At 39.8% G+C, this 22,584-nt stretch overlaps 1 protein-coding gene across 15 annotated transcripts in view; it reads right to left on the bottom strand.

Moving 5' to 3' along the window:
• Znf438 (zinc finger protein 438) overlaps nucleotides 1-20,292 on the bottom strand; it is a 138,486-nt gene extending 118,194 nt beyond the window's left edge. For 12 of the 15 annotated variants that reach the window (XM_085698934.2, XM_085698938.2, XM_085698935.2 and 9 more), the window contains exon 1: nucleotides 19,787-20,292. The gene's annotated coding sequence lies outside the window, so the exon portion shown is untranslated. Of the gene's footprint in view, nucleotides 1-19,531; nucleotides 19,725-19,786 lie in introns of those variants that run through there. The other 3 variants (XM_048460836.3, XM_085698939.2, XM_048460841.3) reach the window with 1 other exon arrangement.
• Nucleotides 20,293-22,584: the final 2,292 nt, after the last annotated feature.

Below are 22,584 nucleotides of genomic sequence, written 5' to 3'. Positions count from 1 at the left end.
TAAAGATCTTTTCCCATTCTGTAGGCTATTGTTTTGTCTTGTTGACCATGTCCTTTGCTTTACAGAAGCTTTTCAGTTTAAATAGGTCCCATTTATTGATTGATTGTCTCAGTGTCTGTGCTGCTGGGGTTATATTTAGGAAGTGAATACCAAATCACTTAATGTACCAAGAATATCTCTACAAAAAAAAGCTCTCACTAACCTATTTTTCTGAGGCTTTGATCCTCGTAAGATATATAGTAAATTTTAAATTAACTCTGTAATATAATATAAAGTTAAATTATACTCATTCGGATAATATACTTTTATCAAGTACACATAAAACTACTTTCATTTTCCACTTTCACTTTTAATTACTGTGTGATATTTATAGCAAGAAAACAAAAGGGCTAATTTAAAAGAAAATAATTGCTTATTACTAATGCAATTTTTACTTTGAAATGAATAGAATATAACATTTATTGAATATTTCAAGATGAACAAAAAATGTTCCAGAAGAAAAGGAATGTCACAATGAATAAAACTGGCAAAGGAGGATGCCTCACATTCTTTCCCATATGTCTAACACTGTGAAGGTTACTAACAGTCACAAGCAATTCACACCAAGGGCAGAGACTTCCAAGTGGGAAACAGTAACCAAAGGCTTGGTGTTGGGACTATTTGACTATACTCAGACAGGGCTCTGCTAAACTCTCAGTTCTCCTGCCTTAGTGCCTCACTGCTGGGATTAGATGTGTTCAAAAACTCACAGTCAGGCTCCAAAAGCTTCTGAAAATAAACATGCCTAATAGTATTTGGATGTGTTAGTTTGCCTGAGATGGTCCTAACTTATTCCCACTGTTGTAGTGTCCTACCTAGTACTGCACTTATGAGGTTTTTTAATATACTTGCATTAAATTAGTCAAGACTTATTTATATACTTTCAGAGTCTGCCATGGCTTCATAGAGCCATGTAGGAGACTCAGTTCCCAACATGCAATTACATCTAAAACATATTAGCAATAGTCCACATTTCTGGATCACAACTGACGCCTCACTCTCAGACAGCACTCAGTGCTCTTGCAGAAGACGGAGACCCCGCACTGCTGCACTGCTTTAGGACTAGCTTGAAAAAGACTTGAAAGTAACAAAAGCAGGAGGAGCTTTACACAATACTAAACAAAGCATAACTTCATCCAGATCAATAAGTTCTAAAAAAAAATCTACTCTGCTCTTATTTAAATCATCTTATTTACACAAAGTATAGTGATGCTACTTTGCTGGCTCCATAAACTGAAATTCAAAGTTCAATGATGAGTGCTTTCCATCAGTATCAGATATGTCGAACGGAAAAAATCAGTTAATAACAATAATGGTTTGGTTGTTTAGTTCATAAAATCAAAGTAAAGCTTCCAGAAGTTCACCCTGAAAACATGAAATACTTCATTTCAGGTGCTTGTTTACTAACATTCAGCTAAAAACAATTCCAACAACAAAGATAAAACAACAACCAGTTTTTACTAGTCACAAGGAGTCAAGCTTTAAAAAGCTACCACGAACCCTGAATTAGTGATTCACTATTGATTTGAGAGTAGTGGTTCTCAATCTGTGGATCATGACCAATCTGGAGGTCAAATATCAGATATCCTGCATATCAGATATTTACACTAATTTATAACAGCAACAAAATCACAGTTATGAGGTAACAATAAGATAATTTTATGATGGGGGGAGGGGAGTCACCATAACATGAGGAACTGTACTAAAGGGTTGCAGCATTAGGAAGGTTGAGAAGTACTGATTTAGAAGTTACAGGGTTATGTTCCTGGGAAGCTTTGGCACCTTTACAATAGCTGATCAAACTTACCACTGTTTTTTTTTGTATTTTTATTTCTATATGCCTTATTTAATAAAATCAACAAAGCTGTAACATAAATCTGAATGAAGCTTACCTAGCACATGTGCTTTCTCTGCTAACAGAGAAAGCACATCCCAGGCTTTTTCCATTTAGAAACACTATACAACACTTTAGCTCTATACCTGATAGTCTCTTGAAATAGCAAAATCACTAACATGCCGAAAACACAGAAACATAACACTGAGTAAACCATCAGTAGTTTACAGTACAAGCCTAAGGAAGAAGGTACGTGTTCCACTGGAAGTATATAGAGCAAGCAATTCAAAATCCAAACTTTATGCTTTCAAAAGGATTTCAAAGTTATGAATAAATTTTAGTAATAGAAAGGTTCACAAAGTAAAATCTATAAATAATAAAATCAACTGTCTTCATTTTCATGGTAATAGCAAAATAAACACTAGCGGGAGTGGCATCAAATTTAGTAACCGTAAAATACAATTTGGAAACACTAGTGTTTTATGGAATAATAAAAAATAATGCAACCAAATTTTAGATGCATTATTTTAATATATAAATATTCACATCTAAGGTTAAGAAACTAATGGTCTGGGCATGGAGACAGACACCACACCCCAGCACTTGTGAGACTGAGGGAAGAAGGTGATAACTTTGAAGCCAGCCTGAGCTGCACACTGAGAAACAGAAACTGAATGACACATGCCAGCTTTTATGATAAATGCACTTATATTTTTTTGTCTGTTAGAAAATTTAACGAAATAGTTTTTATTTGGCGTTAATGAACAAATATATTAGTACTTATAGAATAAACTTGCTTTTAAGATAAGGTCATCTTAAAATTTTATTATAAAAGAAAATTTTTCACACACACCAAAATTAATCAGGCCAAAAAGCCAAATAACTTAATATACAGTTAGAATTGGCATTCAAAATGGAGATAGGATTGTTAGGCAGGTTTATCAATATTTTTGACTGAAAAATAATTTTTAGTGAAGTACTAAAATTTTATAATATATAATTCTATTTATTTATAATTTGTAATGCTATAACTTATTGTTTTTGTTTTCTATATTATCTAGATTTGAACAATAAATTAAGTTATTAAACTGGATACAATAGTTAACCTTACATATCAATTTATCTGGGATTTGATGCTCAGATGCTGCAGGAAGGGTCTCCTGTGAACATGACTAATATTTACTATTAGTTAACTGAATTATACAGATCACCCTCCATAATATCTATCTACCCAGGTAGAGGCCTTATTAGAAAAGACTTGTATTTCCTGAAGAATCTTTCTCAAGACTGTTAACACATACACCTGCCTCGGTTTCTGGCCAGCCAGCTCCTCTTACAATCACGTGAGCTACTCACTCCTCATACTCCCATCCCATCTGTCTGTTTATCTCTTTGCTAGTTCTCCCAGCTCACATACTAGGGATCCAGTTCATTATCCTAACATCAGTACAACAAAAGGAGAGAAAGGTCAAGAATGTATCCATCCTACCTCTGTGAACTATATCACTGGGTACCAAACAGCAGACAAGGGCAAGTGTCTATAAAATATCCCAACTGCTAAATGACAAAGTGAAATAATTAAAGACTCAAATGAATGAGTGTATAGGGCAAGCACAAATGTCAGCTAAGACCACAATATGCCAGACCAGAAGCCTGGCATGCCATTTAGTTACTTGTCAGAAATTCTCAGCTCCCCCCGCCACACACACACACCTCAAACTTAATATATCAAAATGTGGGCATGGGACTCTGTAATCTGTGATGTAACAAGTCCACCAAGTAACTCAGATCTGCTATACTCTGCTAACCTCTACACAGTGTTGCTAATAGGAAGAGCTTCGGCCTGAGTCCCCTTCTGGACAGCTACCAATTTGACCTCCAAAGGTCAAGGAAACATGACGGTCAACACCACAAATACAAAAAAAAGAAAAAGAAAAAGAAAAAAACCTAAAGCTCAGAATGGGTCAGGTGTCAAAGTCAAACCTGTCAGGTTCTTCAAACTGCATGGACACTAAAGAGACAGGACAGTAAGGACAGTAACCTAACAGTAGGAATCTGTGAACTAATAGGAATAAGACAAATTTACCAAGGAGTCTGGATTCTGCAATGAGAAGAGAGTGCCACAGAATTCTACAATAAACTATTTAACTGGGAAAATGTATTCAAAGCAATCATTCAAAGTCTCTGAACATTTTTCTAAGGACATACAACAAATGAATAAACATTCAAGAAAATCCACAAAGTCTCAGCAAGATCTGAACCACAACCTGCTCCCTCTTCTCTTCTCCTATACTTCTACGGATAACCTACTGAACAACTCCAGAAACTCCAGGCAGGCTCAGTCCTCAGCACTGTGACTCCTCAGCATTGTGACTGCATGAAGCTGTACCCTGGGAAGGCAGACTGCTGGCTCTCTCTCTCCTCAGTCCTTCACTGCAGACTCTGGACAGGCAAGGTTGAGAAGACCAGAGAGCCTTTCTCTAGTGGGAAAGCTGCACTAGGTGCAGCAGATAAAGAACCCATGGCTTAGCATTTCTGACCCATCTTTATTCCACAGCAAGAGGGACAAAGTCAAGAATGTGTTTGCTCTCAACAGCACTGAAAAAGCAGAGAAAGCAAAGTCACTGTGGGAGAAGCGAGGCAGCACCTTTGCCCTAGTTCTTACACAATGGTGCAAGCAAGGTTCTTCCTAGAAAGGGAGGCAAACTGGAGCAGCAGGCCTCAGGGACAAAGCACAAATACACTGATGGAACGCTAAGCAGTTACACCACCAAACAGAAATTCAAAGTCACAAAAAATTAAGTGCCATGAAAAGTAACTATGTGCATGATTAGAAATGATTCTCAAATAACACGTCTCTTACATGACAAAGAGTAATTCAGGAAAATATGTCTGCAGTTGTGTTGGTGAGCTACCAGCCTTCAATGTTGTGTACTTGCTGTAAGTGTGGACAATGTTCTACGGCCAGCTCACATCCACAGGGATGACTAGGACGGAGTACCAAAAACTAATACAACTACCAGTATTTACACACTCTCCTTTTCTCTCTCAGTTCCTTCAAAGGTAGATTATATAAACTACAAATAATAATTATGTTGAGTTTCTCATATATAGTGATTAATATATATATATATAATAATAGCACAAAATAGGAGGCAAAATGGAGCTACATAAAGAGAAAGGAAATTCTATTTTGCTTGAATTTAGAACAAATAAAACAAAGAATCTTCAAGGTATACAGTAAATCAGTAAGCCCTCTGTGTCTGTTCATTCTGTATCTTCAAAGCTGTAGCTATGATAAACATGTACAGACTGTTTTTCTTCATCATTATTCCCCAAACAAGAAAACACCGTAGAATAGTTATTTATAGCACTTACATGGTATGTATGCAGCCTATAAATGATTAAGTACACAGAATGATATACATATATAAGTAAGTATATAGATATATAGACTTCAAAAAGCCATTAAAATCAAGATAATGTCAATTAAAATATCACATGAATCAAAATGTCACATTTAAAGATATTAATTTCAAAAGAAAATGATAAATTTTTTTAAAAAAAAGATATGAACCCTAAAAAAAAAACAAATATAAACCCTTAATGCACATAAAACACTTCCTACATCAGATTCTGTGCTGGGTCTAAAACAACCCTTGCTAACATAGATTAAAATTAAGCAAGGGTATGAATCCAATAGATTGCAAATGAAAAATATTATAAGAAAGACTTTACAGGAATAAATATGAAAATATTTTACAAATAAAGAAAAAAATAAATGAAGAGATTTCTGAATAACCAATGGGTTAAAAAGAAGTCACAAAGAAAATCAAAAAATACCTTGAATGTGCAAAACAGACACTTATGAGACATTACCAGCAAAAGCAGTGCATAAAAGATAATTATAACTATAATAAAAACCCATTTTTGAAAAAGAAGCTTCCACCTGGGTGGTGGTGGTACATGTGTTTAATTCCAGCACTTGGAAGGCAGTCAGGCAGACCTCTGTGAGATCGAGGACAGCCTAATTACAAAGTGAGTTCCAGATCACCCAGGACCACACAAAGAAGCCCTGTCTCAAGAAACAAACAAAAAATTAAAACTAAAATTAAAATAAAAAAGAAGTACCAAGTCAATAACAAAACCTTCTACTCATGAAGACTCTAGAAAGAGTAAATTAGGCCTAAGCAGAGGAAGGAAATAACATGCAAATGAAATAGAAGCTGCAAAAAGGAAAATCAACAACAACAACACAAAACTGCCAAAGGATCATAATTATTGTGATTGGTGATCAAAGATTATGACTGACAAGAAGATTTATGAGAAATAAATGAAAAAGAGAAGTTGAAGAGACAGCTCTGCTGTAAAAAGCATATACTGCTAGTTATATGTTCGGTCCCAGCATCCATTATCAGGCAGCTCACAACTGTCTCTATCTCCAGCTTCAGGAGGTTCTGACATCTCTAAGTACCAACACACACATGCACATCCCCACACACACACACACACAATTAAACTTTATTTCGTTTTAAAAAGAAAGAAAAAAAATAGACAAAGAGAAGAGGGTTCTCAAGAGGTCAAAAGAAATTAACCACTCATGGGGAAAATTTGTCCTTGAAGGTATCAGAACAATAGACTTCCAAATTCTGATCACCCTGGGACAGGTAAGGAGCCATGAATTTTTACTAGTTTAAGACAAACACAGAACTTTATACTCCTTGCCACTCAAAAAGGGAAATAAGACAGAAGTCTGGCCAGTCAGGGCAGGCCTTCCAGGAGGAACTGGAAGGTTCCTTCTCTACTTCAGAGAAGACAAGAAAGAGACACCTTCTTTTCCTATACTTTTGAGGGCTTTGATACAAAGATAAAATACCTGTAGCTAAAACTGTAGGTCAGTGGGGTCTAAGGACAAAAAGCCACTAATCCAAGGTTGTAGAAAAGGGAACCAGTTCAACCACAGTTAAACAGATATTACAGGTAGATAACCAAATATACTTGCTCTAATTTCATTTCTGTTGCTGGGACAAATACCCTGATAAAGGTCACTTAGGGGAAGGAAGGGTTTATCCAACTTACAATTCCAGTTTATGGTCCATTATTTAAGGAAAATTAAGACAGGAAATCAACTAACCAATCACATCACACCCACACTTGGTGTGGGAGGTCCTTCTGTCCATGTGTTGCTCTAATTGATTAATGAATAAGCAACTAGTATGGGAAAAGAAGGGTGGAGTGAGAGAGAAGACACCATGGAGCCGCTTGAGACAGAAGTGCTAAAACTTTGCTCGCATAGGCCATGACCTTGTGGTGATGCACAGATTACTAGAAATGGGTTAAATAAAGACGTAAGAGTTAGCCAATAAGAAGTTAGAGCTAATGGGTCAAGCAGTGTTTTAATTAACAGTTTCTGTGTGATTATTTTGGGTCTAAGCTAGCCGGGCAGCATCCTCCTACACACACTCAAGAGCAAAGAGAGAATAAACACATTCTTGCTTGCTATTTATGCTCAGTTCAGAATCCAGTTATACAGTTATACAGCTCAGAATCCAGTCTAGGGAATGCCTAGGGTAAGCTGAGTACATTAACAATCAAGACATGCACACATACATACACGCATACATTCCTATAGGCAAATCTGATCTAAATAATTCCTCATAGGTTGTGGAAAGTTGACATTTAAAATTAATCATCACAATCTACCAATTGCCAACTTGACACACAAACACATCACTTTTAAATCACAACCTTACATTCCTGGTCTCCAAGGTTTCCTGTTTATCTCATAATGGAAAATATAGTACAGTGTTAAAAGTCCCCAAAGTCTTTAAAAACCCTAATACTTTAAAAGTCCAAAGCTTCTTAACAGTGGGCTTCAATAAAATAAATCACATATGTAAACATTCTTATTCCAAAAGGAAAAACATCATTGAGACAGGGTTTCATTTAGACCAGGCTGGCCTCAAAGTTTCTTTGTAGCTGAGGATAATCTTGGGCTTCTAGTTCTCTTGCCTCCCAGTTCTGAATGATAGGATTATAAACCATACCACCATGCCCCATTTATATCATGATGGGGATCATGCTAGAGAAGCTCTTTACCGAGTCAGCTATATCTCAGCCCCCAAATCAAGACGTTCTGATACTGACAGTATCTGCTGCTACAGCAGATAATGAACTCAGCTACTCTTTGTAAAAGATCATATTTTAGACTTTTGTTGTTTACTTTCCACACACCACTGACTCTAACAGTGAAGCCATACCAATATTTCACTACTTTTAACAATTTCCTTGTTGGTTTCATTTTTCAGACTCATGACACACAACATGTCATGTTTACTGATGGGATCTTTAACTCTGAATAACATTTTGAAAGCCTTATAATCTATTAAAGCACTTCTGTGTTTTCTAAATTTGCTCAAGAAAAATAAATTTCAATGACATCTGTGAAATAACATCCCTTATTCATATCAAATCAGAAAAATCAATACCATGGCCACAGAAGCACCAGAAAAAGCATGTTTAACACAAGTAACAAAAATCCTAGAAAGTGTGCTTATGCAAGCAGGTTCAGCACAGTCAAAGCTGATAAAACTTGTAAGACAGCTTTTAAGGTCTGAAGCATGCATCCTATAAAGAAATATTAACCCTGAGTCACCTAACATGAGCCAGTCCATTAGCATCTTGTGACACTGAGCTACACACACCACAACAGGAAAATATAGTTTCCTTTGGAAAATACAATCCCTCTCCCTCACCTCTAGCACCAAGTCCCAGGGGACAGTACCTAGTTATAGATCTTGTTTATTTCTCCAAGGGCATCCCATCTCTGTCTTCCTGCTCAGTGGGTCAGGCACACTAAACTTCTCCCTGGAGGGTGTTCCCTAAGACATCCCTGTCAGAATTGCTCCCTTCCTGCTGTTGTGGGTGACCTCCACTGGGCTCTTCTCAGCCAAGGCCTCCTCAGGAATGCTCTCCAGGGTTCCACACTGAGCGCAGGTGCTCTCTTGACCACTGCACGTGAGGGATTCATTTAACCCAAAGCTTGTAACACTGTTTGTCACTTTGAAAATGCTTAATATGTTTGTTTATATGAAGGGATTTTGATGAGAAAAAATATTTTAGTGCATTTTAAATCTAGTCTGACTAAGGAAGGAGGTAATTTTCTAATGATTTCTCCACTCTTGAATTTACCTCTAGAAAATATTTTTGAGGTGAAGATTTTTGAATCCCTTTCCCATTGCTGGTTTATAGTCACTTAAGAGACTAGTCAAAAAAAAAGTATATTTTCTAATACTAAACTGATCCAATTTAAACTAAAGCCAATCCTTAGATGTGTACCTCTAGGTATGATTTTTTTTTTCCTTTTCAACTTAATAACCACATTTCCAGCTGTCAACAGTTTTATCCTGGTATTGATATTCATCCATGTTAAAAGCCATATAGAAGGACTGCAATCATTTTCAATGTTAAATGATATTCCATTGTATAAATATAACATTCTGTTCATCCAACAAGCTATTCATTGGTAAAGAAATTTGGATGGGATCCAGTGACAGCAACTAGTAATAGCATCACTATGACTTTTTAATTACAAGTTTTATGTGGCTATGTGGTTTTATTTATCACAAGTAGCTACATAGGAACAGAATTGTTAGGAAACCGCTTGCTACTCCAATGCAAAAAGCAACTTGAGTACAGACTGCTAGAGACCAAACCTGTCATCCCAGCACTCCTACTTCAGGGTGAGAAGTGGACAGGAGACTCTCCTGGCAGCCAGGGGGGTCAACTAGCCTGCAGTATGCAGCCAGCATAGCAGCAAAAACCAGAAAGGAGACCCTGCCTCAAGACAGGTAGGAGGGGAGACCCTGCCTCAAGACAGGTAGGAGGTGAGACCCTGCCTCAAGACAGGTAGGAGGGGAGACCCGACTCCAGACAGGTAAGAGGGGAGACCCGACTCCAGACAGGTAGGAGGGGAGACCCGACTCCAGACAGGTAGGAGGGGAGACCCGACTCCAGAACGCTATCCTCTGACCTAGACACCAGTACACATAAAAGGAAATATTTAAATTTTTCTTTTTAGTCTGAAGCCTACTGATTCAGAATATAAATCATGGCCACACTTTACTTAATGCTAAATAAATGTTATAATAGCTCCATTAAATATAAAAACAAAACCAGAAAATACCAACTCTGGGAAGTTAAAAAAGTATTTCATACTAATACTATTTTCAAAACTATACTTGGTTTCTTTCACTGTAAAATAAGCAAAATACTTAATCAGGATCAATAAAGAATACACTGAAGAAGCAGGATGGTGTTGGCACACGCCTTTAATCCCAGCACTCGGGAGGCAGAGGCAGGTGGATCTCTGTGAGTTCGAGGCCAGCCTGGTCTACAAGAGCTAGTTCCAGGACAGGCTCCAAAACTACAGAGAAACCCTGTCTCAAAAAACAAAAAACAAACAAACAAAAAATACAGTGAGGACAGATGGAACCCTTTTCTGTATTTAGAACTGTATTAATTTGTATTGTACAAATTTAGTAAGAAAAGGGTAGTGAGACAAAGTTCTGCTGGAAAGGTACGCCACCTTGTGCTCTGAATACCCTCTGTACAGCTACATAAAACTGGAGGGTACACTGCCAGTTTTGGCAAGCTTCATGCCTAAGGATTAAAAAGGTGTTGTTAAACTAGGCTGGGAGAGTGTGGCTTGAGGTGACCCCAGGGATGTCCAGCTGCAAGAAAGATAGTCTCAGTTCAATGTGAATTTGGGCACAGTGGTCTTTGGGAGCAAACCTCTGAGCTGCTTCATGGTTCAGAGGGCAACTCCAGCACTGAGCTACAGAGAAAATTTCCTGAAAATTGAAAACAATAAAAAAATCATAATACAGATCTGGAGGAAGTTGTAGCCAAGAAGACCATATATACCAGATCTAAAAGACAAGGTGAAGGAAGAAATGGGAGAATGAATAATGAAGCTGGGAAGGGGCAGAGAAAAAAAACAGGAAAGGGTGCGGTATAAGCCAATGGTCTGGGTCAGGCCTCTACACACAAAGAAGAATGACCATTGTGGAGTGGAAGTGTCTGCTTAAAGGAGTAGTGGCAGCTCAGGCTTTACCCAGAAGCACTCAACTCCAAGAGTAAGAAGTCTGCTCGCTTCCTTGGAAGGCCACCACCTCTTGTTTTTCTAGCTCACTCCGTTCCTTAATCCCCACTGCCAATCACTTGTCCAAAAAGCAGCAAGCATTAGCCTTCAGAAAAGTAGGACAAATCTTGTCACATTTCTGATCCAAACCTTCCAATGAGTGCCCCAATGCACAGTAAAATCCTAAATCCTTTCAGCGCGTCTAATTGATTACCACTTTCCTCTTTGCACACACTCCCCAATGCCAGGACTGCTTCAAGGCTTCCCAGGACTCAGTACTGTCTCCTGACCTTGGGATGTCCATGCAGATGTCCACATACTGTTATGCCCCTGGATACTGTCCAGTGTCTGTTCAGAAGTCATTTCTTCCAAGAGCCTTTTTCTAATTACATTATTTTAAATCAGCATCTGTATCACTTTATCCCTTCCCTTCTTCATTTTTCTTTATATCATTTACCATTTGAAATTATATATGTGCATGCATGTAGGGCCCCTGGGTCTACCCCTGATCCAGGGTTTCATCTTGAGGACAGTTTCTGGTCAGCCAGCTAAAACATCCTGTTTGTTCCTGTGCTCCTTCTGCCCCGCCTGGTGATTAGCTATAGGGCTTTGTTTACTCCATCTTGGGTGTGGCAATTTCCACCTGCCTGGGGGGAGTTCCTTGTGAAGCAGCTAGGTTTATAAGGATTTTCCCTAAGTTTGAATAAATGGCATTAGGCTGATCTCCTTTCGAATGACCCAGGTCTCTTGTGTTCTTTCAATCTCCAGGCCCTTGCCCAGTTCACAGTGCGGTACAGTGGCACACTAACTGTACCAAGAGGGTAATGTAGACACAGGTGTTACACATGCATGCATTCATACATGTGTATACAAACTGGAAAAAATGTATGTCTGTTATACACACACACACACACACACACACACACACACACAATTTACCACAGAACTAATGTCTATCATGACCAAGACTGCTTCCATCCCTGCTTTGATTTACGTAGGCAGCAACAATATCTAAAGCAGTATCTGGGATATAAATGCTTAATAAATATTTAATGGATGAATCAAAGAACAAATGAATTTAAGCTCTCACTCTTTTCTCCTCTATTTTCCCCTCATGCATTAGCCATGTTCCCAGTTTCATGCCTTGTCCAACATAACCTAGAAACTGATCATCCAGCTTTGCCCACTCTCTGGCCTTAAATTCTCTTGTACCTCTAATACACACCTGAGCATCTACCTGAGGATCTCCAACAACTGTAATATCCAATCTGGAAATCAATGATATAGAAATCCCCAAGCAGAAGGAGTGCAAATGTACAGCTCCCCACCTGAGTAAGTTCTCACTGCTGTTCTTTGATTCTTTCTTAAATCAGCTTCTTCTCTTACTTCCCACAGAATCAATTCCAGACTTCCACCACTTTTTTTCAAGCTTCCTACCCAGCCTTCACTTACTTAGCAGATTATATCACTTCTATAGAAAGGTTATTAGGCTAGACTCCCTTGGTTTCCTCCTTCCCCAAATAACAACTAAATAAGAATGCTCACCTCCATCCTGGTAGCACGGGTCACTGCCCTTCAACCAGTGGACCTCAAGCCGTCTGCCTTTTAGAGGTCTGACATCACTTATCCACTTACCCCTCTCTGTCTTCTTTCTCTCTCCTAACCTTCCAATGATCATGCATCCCTAAGGTTGTTGATGCACAAATACGAGGATCTAAATTAGATTGACTAGAACCCCCACCACACCTGTCAAAAAAGCCAGAAATGGTGGGGCTTGCCTAATTCCCAGAGCTGAAGAGAGAGAAATAGGTGGATCCTTACGACTGTTTGGCCTGCCAGCCTAAGAGAATCAGCCAGCTCCAAGACAACTAGTCATTAGAAACCTTTTCTGAAAAAGAACACGGTGGAAGTCAGCAAGATGATTCCTCGAGCAAAAACACTTGCCACTAAGCTTTGATTCAATCCCTTAGAATTCATATTGTGGAAGGAGACAATCAAATGCAAGCTGTCCTGTTCCATAGGAAAGAAGGATGCAGGGAGAGAAAGAAGAAAGAAAGAGGGGAGGGGAGGGAATAAAACCAAGGTGGATAGTACCTAAGGAACAATATCCGAGGTTGTCCTCTGGCCTGTGCATATGCACCCAGATACAAACATATGTACATGCACAAAGAAGCTACATCAAAACCTTATTTTTTTCTTCTCTAATTTCTAAATGAATGTCTTGAAAGTTTAACATCAACACAGGAAAAAAAGCTCTAACTAATACTACTATGAGAGATCAATTCAGGAAAAAAAAAAGTTTTATAGTAGCACACCAATAGTCAGAGATAGGTTTTCATTTCATTCTGAAGAAACATGCTAAATATTAAATAACTGAATAATGTAAACAGTGTTATAACATAATAATTATGGTAAAAAGATTCACAGACATTAAAAGGACCATGCCATGCAAAAAATCATGCAATAAAATCATGAAACTTCTAAGCCACTGGTAAATGATGGCTAGCTAACTTTCTGAAAGCAGTCCATTCTAATTGCATCTCTAACAACAGCAAAACCAATAAGCTGTTTAGAGCTGTATGCAACTGAGCATCTACGAAGACTGATTTTTGTGGGTACAAGATACAATACACTACCTCAAGAAAGGAAGTAGACAAAAAGAAAGAAATGCAGCCTTCCCAGTATTTTTAAATAACTAAACATTTCTCAAAATAAAACATCACCTTTAAATATTCCACAAAGCAGCCTAATTCTCAAATATAAAATAATCCTGAGACTGGCAAAGAGAAAACATATTTATTACACACATTTTTTTTAAGTTTCAAGAGAAAAATGAAATCACAAATAAATTGGATTAGCACAATCACTACCAATAATATGTTAACATAAATGTCAATAAAGAATACACATTCTTCAAGGAAGGAAGACTGTTCTCTGGCTGGGAACAGGAAATCACAAAACTGGTTTTCAATCTGCCACAATCAATCAACTGTTAAAGTATATTCAACATTTCTATTCTACGTACTCAATTGAGAATTTCAGTCAGTCAGTTACTGCCTTGCTTTGGAAACCTCCTCAAAGTCAGTCAATCTCCAAATTCCAAGTTTAAAGTAAGCCTTCAATTATGTCACCTTTGAAAATAAGCCAATTTTAAAATGCCATGCTTCCTTAAAACGCCAGGAGGGCTGTGCTCTCCCTTGCTTAAATAACAAGCAATTCCAGCTTAGCTTTAGCTCTATTTATGTAGTGATCTCTTCATGTCATAGTTCAGCAAATGTTATGGCTATTTGAATATTAATATTTTCTTCTTAGGAGTAAGAAAAAATATTTGTTATAATAATCGAATTTCATAAAAGGCAGAACTCTTGAAGGCCTTTTAAGTATAACTATAGTAATCTGCGCCCACAACTCTCCACACCCTTAAGATTTAGAATCTCATAATCAATGGTCCTAACTCCAGTCAATGGATGTATTATACAAATATTAAAACATCTGACCACTAAAACGTATACCAATAATCAACTACTATCAAATAATCTTCAAACAAAATAACTACTTAAATATTTTTTAAGTAGGTATCTTTTTTCATCTAATGAAAATGAAAGTCCAGCTTTGTTTTTATAAAATGTAACTCTTTAATCCCTGCACTTGGGAGGCAGAGGTAGGAGGATTTCTGTGAGTTCGAGGTCAGCCTGGCCTACAAAGCGAGATCCAGGTCAGCCAGAGCTGTTATAAAGAGAAACCCTATCTCAACCCCCACCCTAAAGTGTTAAACTGTAAAAATCAAAAGTCTTATATTGTATTTATTTGGGCAAACTAATCAACTCTTGTTTACACTTTAGGATATAAGTAACTATCGCCAGCTCCTATGACCTCACAAATGTGAAATACTCATTAGAGTAGGTATGTCTATTTCAGAAAGAAAGGGCAATAGCTTCCATACCATCATTGTGTCTGTGGTCAAGTCAAGTATGTCTGTGGATTAGATCAGCATAGAAAAAAACTAAGAGAAACACCCTCAAATTGACATGAAAGAAGATAAATCTTTTTATCTCATTTTTGAATTTGAATCCACCCTACCAAGAACACTAGAGACTCAGATTCAAAGGAGGCACAAATGGGAGTCCCCTCTCAAACATGAATCAGTCAGACTAGCAAAATGACTGCTCCCACACAGACTTCCTCACTTAGCTAAAGGCAAATACAGATCAGAGTTGTATTTGTAGACTGCTGTTGGACTTAAGTTTCTCAAAAATAAAAGTCTAAATAGCACATCTTATTACCATATAGTTTAACAAAACTCAGGAAACCCCCACTCAAATCAAATCTGGGAGGATCGCAAACACTGACTAGAGTGACAACATCAATGTAAGTCTATGTGCCAAGAGACCGTGTAGTCAAAGTGGAGATTTAGCGAACATAACAATGTAGTCAAGTTCATATCCTGGAAATATCTGGATAGGCAGTTTAACTCAGTGGAAACAGCCAAAGAAACACATTAGAGTTGAGGGACCTTGCTAGATGACTTAATATTTTAAATCAGTTTCTTCTTTATAAGACAGGAATAACAGCTTCATTTCACAGTACTCTTAGGAAGGTGAACTGGCTAATAGCAATAAATAACTTTAAAGCAGTCCTAGGTATTAAGACTTAACTCCAAGTTCACTTTGCTTTTTGTCACTAAACTGTTCTAACACATAGGACAAATAATTTGACCTGTAGCATTTTCTTACTGTCAAATTATGAAGATAATATATGCCCTCCACATCTTATAGATGCTGCCAAAAATCACATATGAAAACTCACACAGAAAAAGTCTTTGAAAAATTAACAAATATAACTGAGGTAGCTAATTCAGTGTGTATAAAACATGAAAGAAATTTGGGGCTGAAGATATAGCTAAGCTGTTAAAAGTACTGGCTGCTGCTCTTGCAGAGGAACTAGGTTTGGTTTCCAGCATCTACATGATACAACCAGCTGCAGCTCCAGTTCCAGGGGTATTCGATGCCCTCTTCCAGCTTCCTTGGATACTGTGTGCATATACATAACAGATAAAACACTCATATGCATAAAATAAGTAATTTCTTTAAAAAATGCATTGCTAAAGCATTAATTGAAACAAGAAAGAAAAGAGAGAGAAATGAATAAAAAAAAATAGCAAGCATTATGGTCTACTAAAGGTTCATAGGTGAAAGGGTTGGTGGCCAGCCTACAGTGCTGAACTTTTAGGAGAAGGGGCTTACTCAGACCTCCTCCACTATAAGTTCCTCCCCACATAGGACTGTCTATAACACAGGCCCAAAACAATGAGACCAAATATATCAATTTGCATGTATATCAATCTTAAGGAGCTGATTAACAGGAAAGTCAAATACTAGTGTGTGGAACTTTGGCAGGATACACTTATACACGGCCCCTCCATTGCCTCTGTTATGTAAGCAGCAACATTTCAAGCCAGTTCCCTTGTTTCACTACGGCGTCCTGTCAACACAGTTAGAAGAACTGGGGAAAGTCATCACTCCACAGAGATAATCACATAGCAGAATTCTTCATTTGGTAAAAATTTTATCAGTGCCAAATAAAACTAATGCAAATTTAGTAAAATATGCAAGACTTTGAGTAGTTCTTTTGTTGAAAAGGACTCTCCGGGAGCTTCCAACCCATCAGGCAATTGTCTAAGCCTTCTTTAGCTCCTTTGCCCTTTTCACACCCCATCTCTCAAATGTGGGGCAGGGGCAAAAGGAGGTGGGAAGCCGGAATGAACTAATCAGCATATATTTATGCATCGCTCTACTCTAATTCTATTCCCGCAGGTTTTTTTCTCATACTATGCTCCTCCAAAAAGAGAGCCATATTTATTCATCCCCCAAATACCCCAAACCTAGCCAATATCCTTCACATAAAGTCACCACTACCAGCTATGAATGGCAGGCAATGGAATGAGACTAGAGACAGAGATGTGAAAGAGACAGAGACTTCATCCTGAACCCACACCGCACACTATGGAAATGAGACAAAAGAATGGATGTTAGCAGCAGACATCCAATCAAATAAGGAAGAACCAGCAAACATACAAACCTACCATGTATGCTCCCTTCTCTTACCTCCTGTTAACAACCAAAGATTAGAAAAGAACAAAAGCAGCCAGTCTTTTCAAAACTATGTGTTTCTATCCCTGACCACAGTCACTGCATATACATACTCAACATGTCCATATGAGGTAGTTACCTATGTGGACTCCAAAGTCTGAGCACTTTGGGTGTGAATCCCACTTCTAACACTTACAAACTCATGGCAATGGGTAGGGACATAAGTAGTCAGAGGCCTTGCCCTACAAGATGACTTAAGGCAGCTCCCTGTGTCTCTATTTTTCTCATCTGCAAAATGGAGAACAATAAGTTCCTAGCACATATAACTGTTTTAAGGATTAAATGAATACATGTAAAAATAAGTAAAACCTTGCCTGGAATAGAGTTCATAAATACAATATGCTAATTAGTATCATTGTTACTAGTATCCATTACTATAGTTAACAAAACTAAAACCTGAAAGTAAAACTAGACTTTTATTTTCCTCCTAAACCTGTCTTCTCAGAAAACAGTACCTCTATTCTCCTAGTTCTTCTACCCAAACCCGGAAATGTTATTACTCCTCCCTTTCCTCAGCACACCCCCAATCAGTAAGTCCTGTCAACAGAATTGGAGTTCCACTTCTTAATGTCACCTCCAAAATTGCCTCTCTTAGTCTAAGGTTCCACACCATCTCCCCTCTCATGGTACAGCATAACAACAGTCTCCTGCCTCTTCACTTTCATGCCCCTCCACCACTCCGTGACTCTACTGTTAGTATGCCATGGAGTAAATCAGGAAACAGACAGACAGCATTCCCGTAATGGTACTATCTTGTTGCTTTTCCATTACACTTACACATAAAGTGTCTACTTTGACACAGGCTCCGGGACCCTACCAGAGTCTATCAGATGTTTCAAGGTTACATATCAACACTTCTTACTATGCTGAGACAGAACAGTCATTTGAAACACAGCCTCTCAAATCAGATGACCTAAATTCAAATGGTAAAAATTTTAACAGTGCCAAATAAAACTAATGCAAATTTAGTAAAATATGCAAGACTTTGAGTCTCTTAAGCTTTTAGCTTGAGTACGCATCTAACATGTGCCAGTTTCCTCATTTATAAAAAACAGAGCTAGTTCTCTTAGCTTAAAAGGCAGTTGGAAAACGTTCAGTGTTTAGAACTGGGCCTTGCATATGGTGAGCTTTCCAGGCCGAACGGTTATACTATCTCCATCCACCACTCCCAAGTGGTGGGCTTGGACTCCATCTGCAGCCTATGCAGTCCTTGAACTTGTACTCCTCCTGCCTTGACCTCCCAAGGAATTTACAACCCACCAGTTGGGCTCCTGATGGGGCTCCACACTGTCCCCTCACCAGCCTCTCGCCTTCCTGTTACTGCACTCTCCCTGTGTGAAACAATTTCATGTACCTATTCCTTGTCTAGCTCTCCACTGGGACTGAACTCTGCTAGCGTGCAAGTCTTTACCTTTGCCATCTATTTCTAGTTCTGACTCAAAGTCTGACTTCTGGTGGCTGATGCAAATAGCATGCCATACTTAGAAAGCTGCCTGTGCTCTTCATGGTCTCATCTAATACCAGGAAAAGTAACAAAAGTTACACTATCATCTCCCACTTAGAGACAATTTTTTTAAAAAAGTTCTAAGACTTAGATGACTTGTCTTTGAAAAGCCCTGCTTTGATTTAAAGGGTCCTCTGTAAGGATGTAATACCCTCCACTGAATTCACAGAAATGTGGCCCGCTTAATCTACTGTTTAAATCCATCCTAGGGTGTGTATATTCCCTTCAAAGTTCCTGACTAGTTCCTATACCAGAGTTTGAGAAGTATTACAATGTTGTAACTAACTCTTCACTAAGACAAGAGTTGACTACACCATATAAGCATACAAGCTGATTCTACTTATTTGTGTTGAGTATAACCTACTAGTTCTGAGCTGCTAAAAAGTTTTCTGAAAAAGATGGGGGGCAACGTATTGCCAGTATCTCTCTGATAGTGGTACCAGTTATCTGATCTCTGATAAGTCAATAAAATAGCTGAGATACCTTCAGGTTCAAAAGTCATGATCAGATGGGTCGGGTATATATATAATATATATACAAATGGGCTACCACATTCCTCGGAATAATGAAGATTTTCATAAGCGTTGTATTGGGCTACATAGGTTGGGTAGGCTCACAGGGTCTCAAGGCATTGTAGCCCTGCTGGAGGTGACACAGCATGTAAGTTGTCATCAGCCACCTGGGCAGTTGCAGGATCCCAAAGGTAGATGGGCACAGGGCTGCTAGTCTTTGAAGGGGTTCTCTATCCCAGGCTGACCGAGAAAGTCCTACTGCAAAATGAGAATGGAGAGTGGGACCTAATCTCTTTATCAACGAATTTTAGGGAGGGCCTCGCCAGTTTCCCGTTCCCAGGCCTTAATCACCCGCTCTTAGCTGTCATAGGCCAGCGGGAACGGTGCTGGCCGGGCTCAGGAATGGCCTCGCCTCCACAAGCCCGCGGTCCCAGGAGGGTGAGCTCCAACTTGGGACGGTCACCGGCCCGGCGTCACGGTCGATGGCTGCCGGGTCTCTCGAGGCTTCCCGGTGCCCGCGGTCAACACCGCGACCGTGACAGCGAGCAGCCCTCAGGCCCCACGAGCCCCACAAGCCAGGAAGCTGCAAGATCCTCGCAAACTTACAGTTTTCCTACTGCGTACGCGTCACGGCGGGGGTGACGTCACGGGCCGGCGTTCAACGAGGTCAGCCCGCGGGCGCTGTGCGCTGGCCCAGGCCCCGCCTCCAGCGAGCGGCGGGAGACGCCCCGTCCCGCCCTGAGCGGCGCGCAAGCGCACACGGCCAGCCGCCTCGTGCCCGTGGGCTTCGCAGACCGGCGCGCCTAGGCGGCCACTCTTCACCATCTTCACGCAGCCCCTGAGGCGAGAAGGTCCCGGGTCCAAGGAAGCGGGGAGACCCACGAGAACAACTCGGATTCTCGCCCGGGCTTGGGGCGGACGGAAGGGTTCTTACGTAGTTCTTCCGCAGACACTGCCTTCCTCCCCTACCTGGTCACTAAAACTTGTGCACGTTTGGTTACAGACACTTGTTCTCCTCCAGAGGCCCAGGGATTCTCCTCCTGGGTCACAGGGGCAACTCTCCCATGGGCCCTTGCGCAGTCCCAATTCTGCCCCCCTCCACTCCTGCCCGCGCCCAGATAGACACGCCCATCAAAAGCAGACCACGCCCGCTTCAGTCCCACCAGAGCGAGCCCCGCCTATGTATGTCCCGCCCACGTCCGGCTTGGGTCCGCCCCCAGGACCCGCCCTTCCGCGTCCGGCATGTCGGGGTCAGCTGCAGAGGCGGGGCCCCGCCCTCCCGGGCCCCGCCCCGCCCTCCCGGGCCCCGCCCTCCCAGTGCCTGTCTGCCTGTCTGCTGGAAGAGCCTTCTGCCTCTTCCTGCTGCAGTTTCCTTTCACAAGTCACCTGTTAAGTTTATCAAGTAGTGACCCGAGTAAACTTTACAGCTTTCCCTTAGGTGACGAAAACCCGGCTGACCGCTGCGAAGAAAGTGAAGGCGGGGAGTGGACCACAGAATCTGAAGACTAATTCCTGCCTCTTAGGAGTCCCACCATACTCCTTCAAGCAGAAAAAAGTAAATCTTATGATTAAAAAAAAAAGGAAAGAAAAAAGCAGTTCAAATTGTTTGCCTCATAGCAAACATAAGATGCCTTGGAAAAAACCTAGCAGCTAGAAGAGGACATATTGAAAAGAGTGAGGATCACTTTTATAATTTATGGAAAAGTAGCCAGGTCAGGAATTTTTCAGGGCAGCCTCTGTGTGTATTTAAATCTAAAACAATGGTTTGTTTACGCTTTTCTTTGGAAGTGATGACTGGGAACTGGTAGCTTTTAAGCAGAGACCTGCTTGAAAATAAGCTCCTAAGCAGAAGCAGGAGAGAGTTGAGATCCAGAACAGTCTGGACCGAAGAGATCCTACCTCAAAAAATAAGATAATGGATCCCAGGAAAATCTGTCTAGATAATTAGTTTTGAAAGAACATAATCAGCGTGGCTAAATATTATGCAATGTTTTTATCCTTATCAAATGATATAAGATAAATTTTTGGACATAATTTTAACACCACTTTAATTTTGTGAAAAATGTAGAAAATTAGTATTTTAAAAAAACTTGCACATATCTCTAGTGGTATTTATTTTTTTTATGAAGAATGACCTTAAGATTCTGTCTTTTTATTATTCACATGCTGACAGGTCTTCTATACCATTTCTCCAAACAGGAATTTTTTTTCATAGACCCATTACTTCTTATTTTTTTTATTGCTTTTATTGTGCTATGTTTTCTTTCTCCATTCATCTCCGCCCTCTCCCAAGGTCCCAACGCTCCCAATTTACTCAACAGATCTTGTCTTTTTCTACTTCCCATGTAAATTAGATCCATGTGCATCTCTCTTAGGATCCTTATTGTTGTCTAGGTCCTCTGGGATTGTAGGCTGGTTTTTCTTTGTTTTATGTCTAAAAGTCACTTATGAATGAGTACATATGATATTTGACTTTCTGGGTCTGGGTTACCTCACTCAATATAATGTTATCTAGATCCATCCATTTTCCCAAAAAATTCAAGATGTCATTTTTTTCTGCTGTGTAGTATTCCATTGTGTAAATGTACCACATCATCTTTATCCATTCTTCAGTCAAGGGGCATTTAGGTTGTTTCCAGGTTCTGGCTATTATAAATAATGCTGCTATGAACATAGTTGAGCACATGACCTTGTGGTATGGTTGAGCATCCTTTGGGTATATACCCAAAAGTAATATTGTTGGGTCTTGAGGTCCTAATTTTCTGAAAAATTGCCATACTGATTTCCAAAGTGGCTGTACAAGTTTGTACTCCCACCAGTCATGAAGGAATACTGCCTTTGCCTCACATCCTCTCCAGCATAAGTTGTCACCAGTGTTTTTGATCTTGGCCATTCTTACAGGTGTAAGAAGGAATCTCAGAGCTGTTTTGATTTGCATTTCTCCAACGGCTAAGGATGTTGAGCATTTCCTTAAGTGTCTTTCATTCATTTCAGATTCTTCTGTTGAGAGTTCTCTGTTAAGGTCTGTAGGTACACAGGTCCCCATTTTTCCCGAGGCGCTATGCAGGGCTGTTCTGCTTCCTGGTTCCACTGCATCAGCTTGAGGGTGTAGCATAGAACTGCCCTCTCCTGTTATGTTAATATCACCTACGGCCCAAGGGTGTAGCTCAGAGAGAACTCTTCTGTCATGGTAATTCCACCTGCAAGCAAGGTTCTCGCCCGCAGGCAAGGTTCCTGGGTCAGCTTTTCTCTGAGCCTGAGCACGCCCACCTGGCTTCCTCTTTTCTCTGTTCAGCTGCTCTCTGACCTTGGGTGCGGCCCCCTGACTTTTCTCTTTCCTTGATCCTGATGGGGGGCTGGTGTCCTTTTGCCCCACAGTATATATACCCGACTTATGCTTAATA

Source organism: Myodes glareolus, chromosome 14 (genome assembly GCF_982192425.1).
Source record: "Myodes glareolus chromosome 14, mMyoGla1.1, whole genome shotgun sequence".
In the NCBI taxonomy this organism is placed as follows: domain Eukaryota; kingdom Metazoa; phylum Chordata; class Mammalia; order Rodentia; family Cricetidae; genus Myodes; species Myodes glareolus.
Note: the sequence above shows the minus strand (reverse complement) of the source record. Positions and strands in the feature narration are given on the sequence as shown.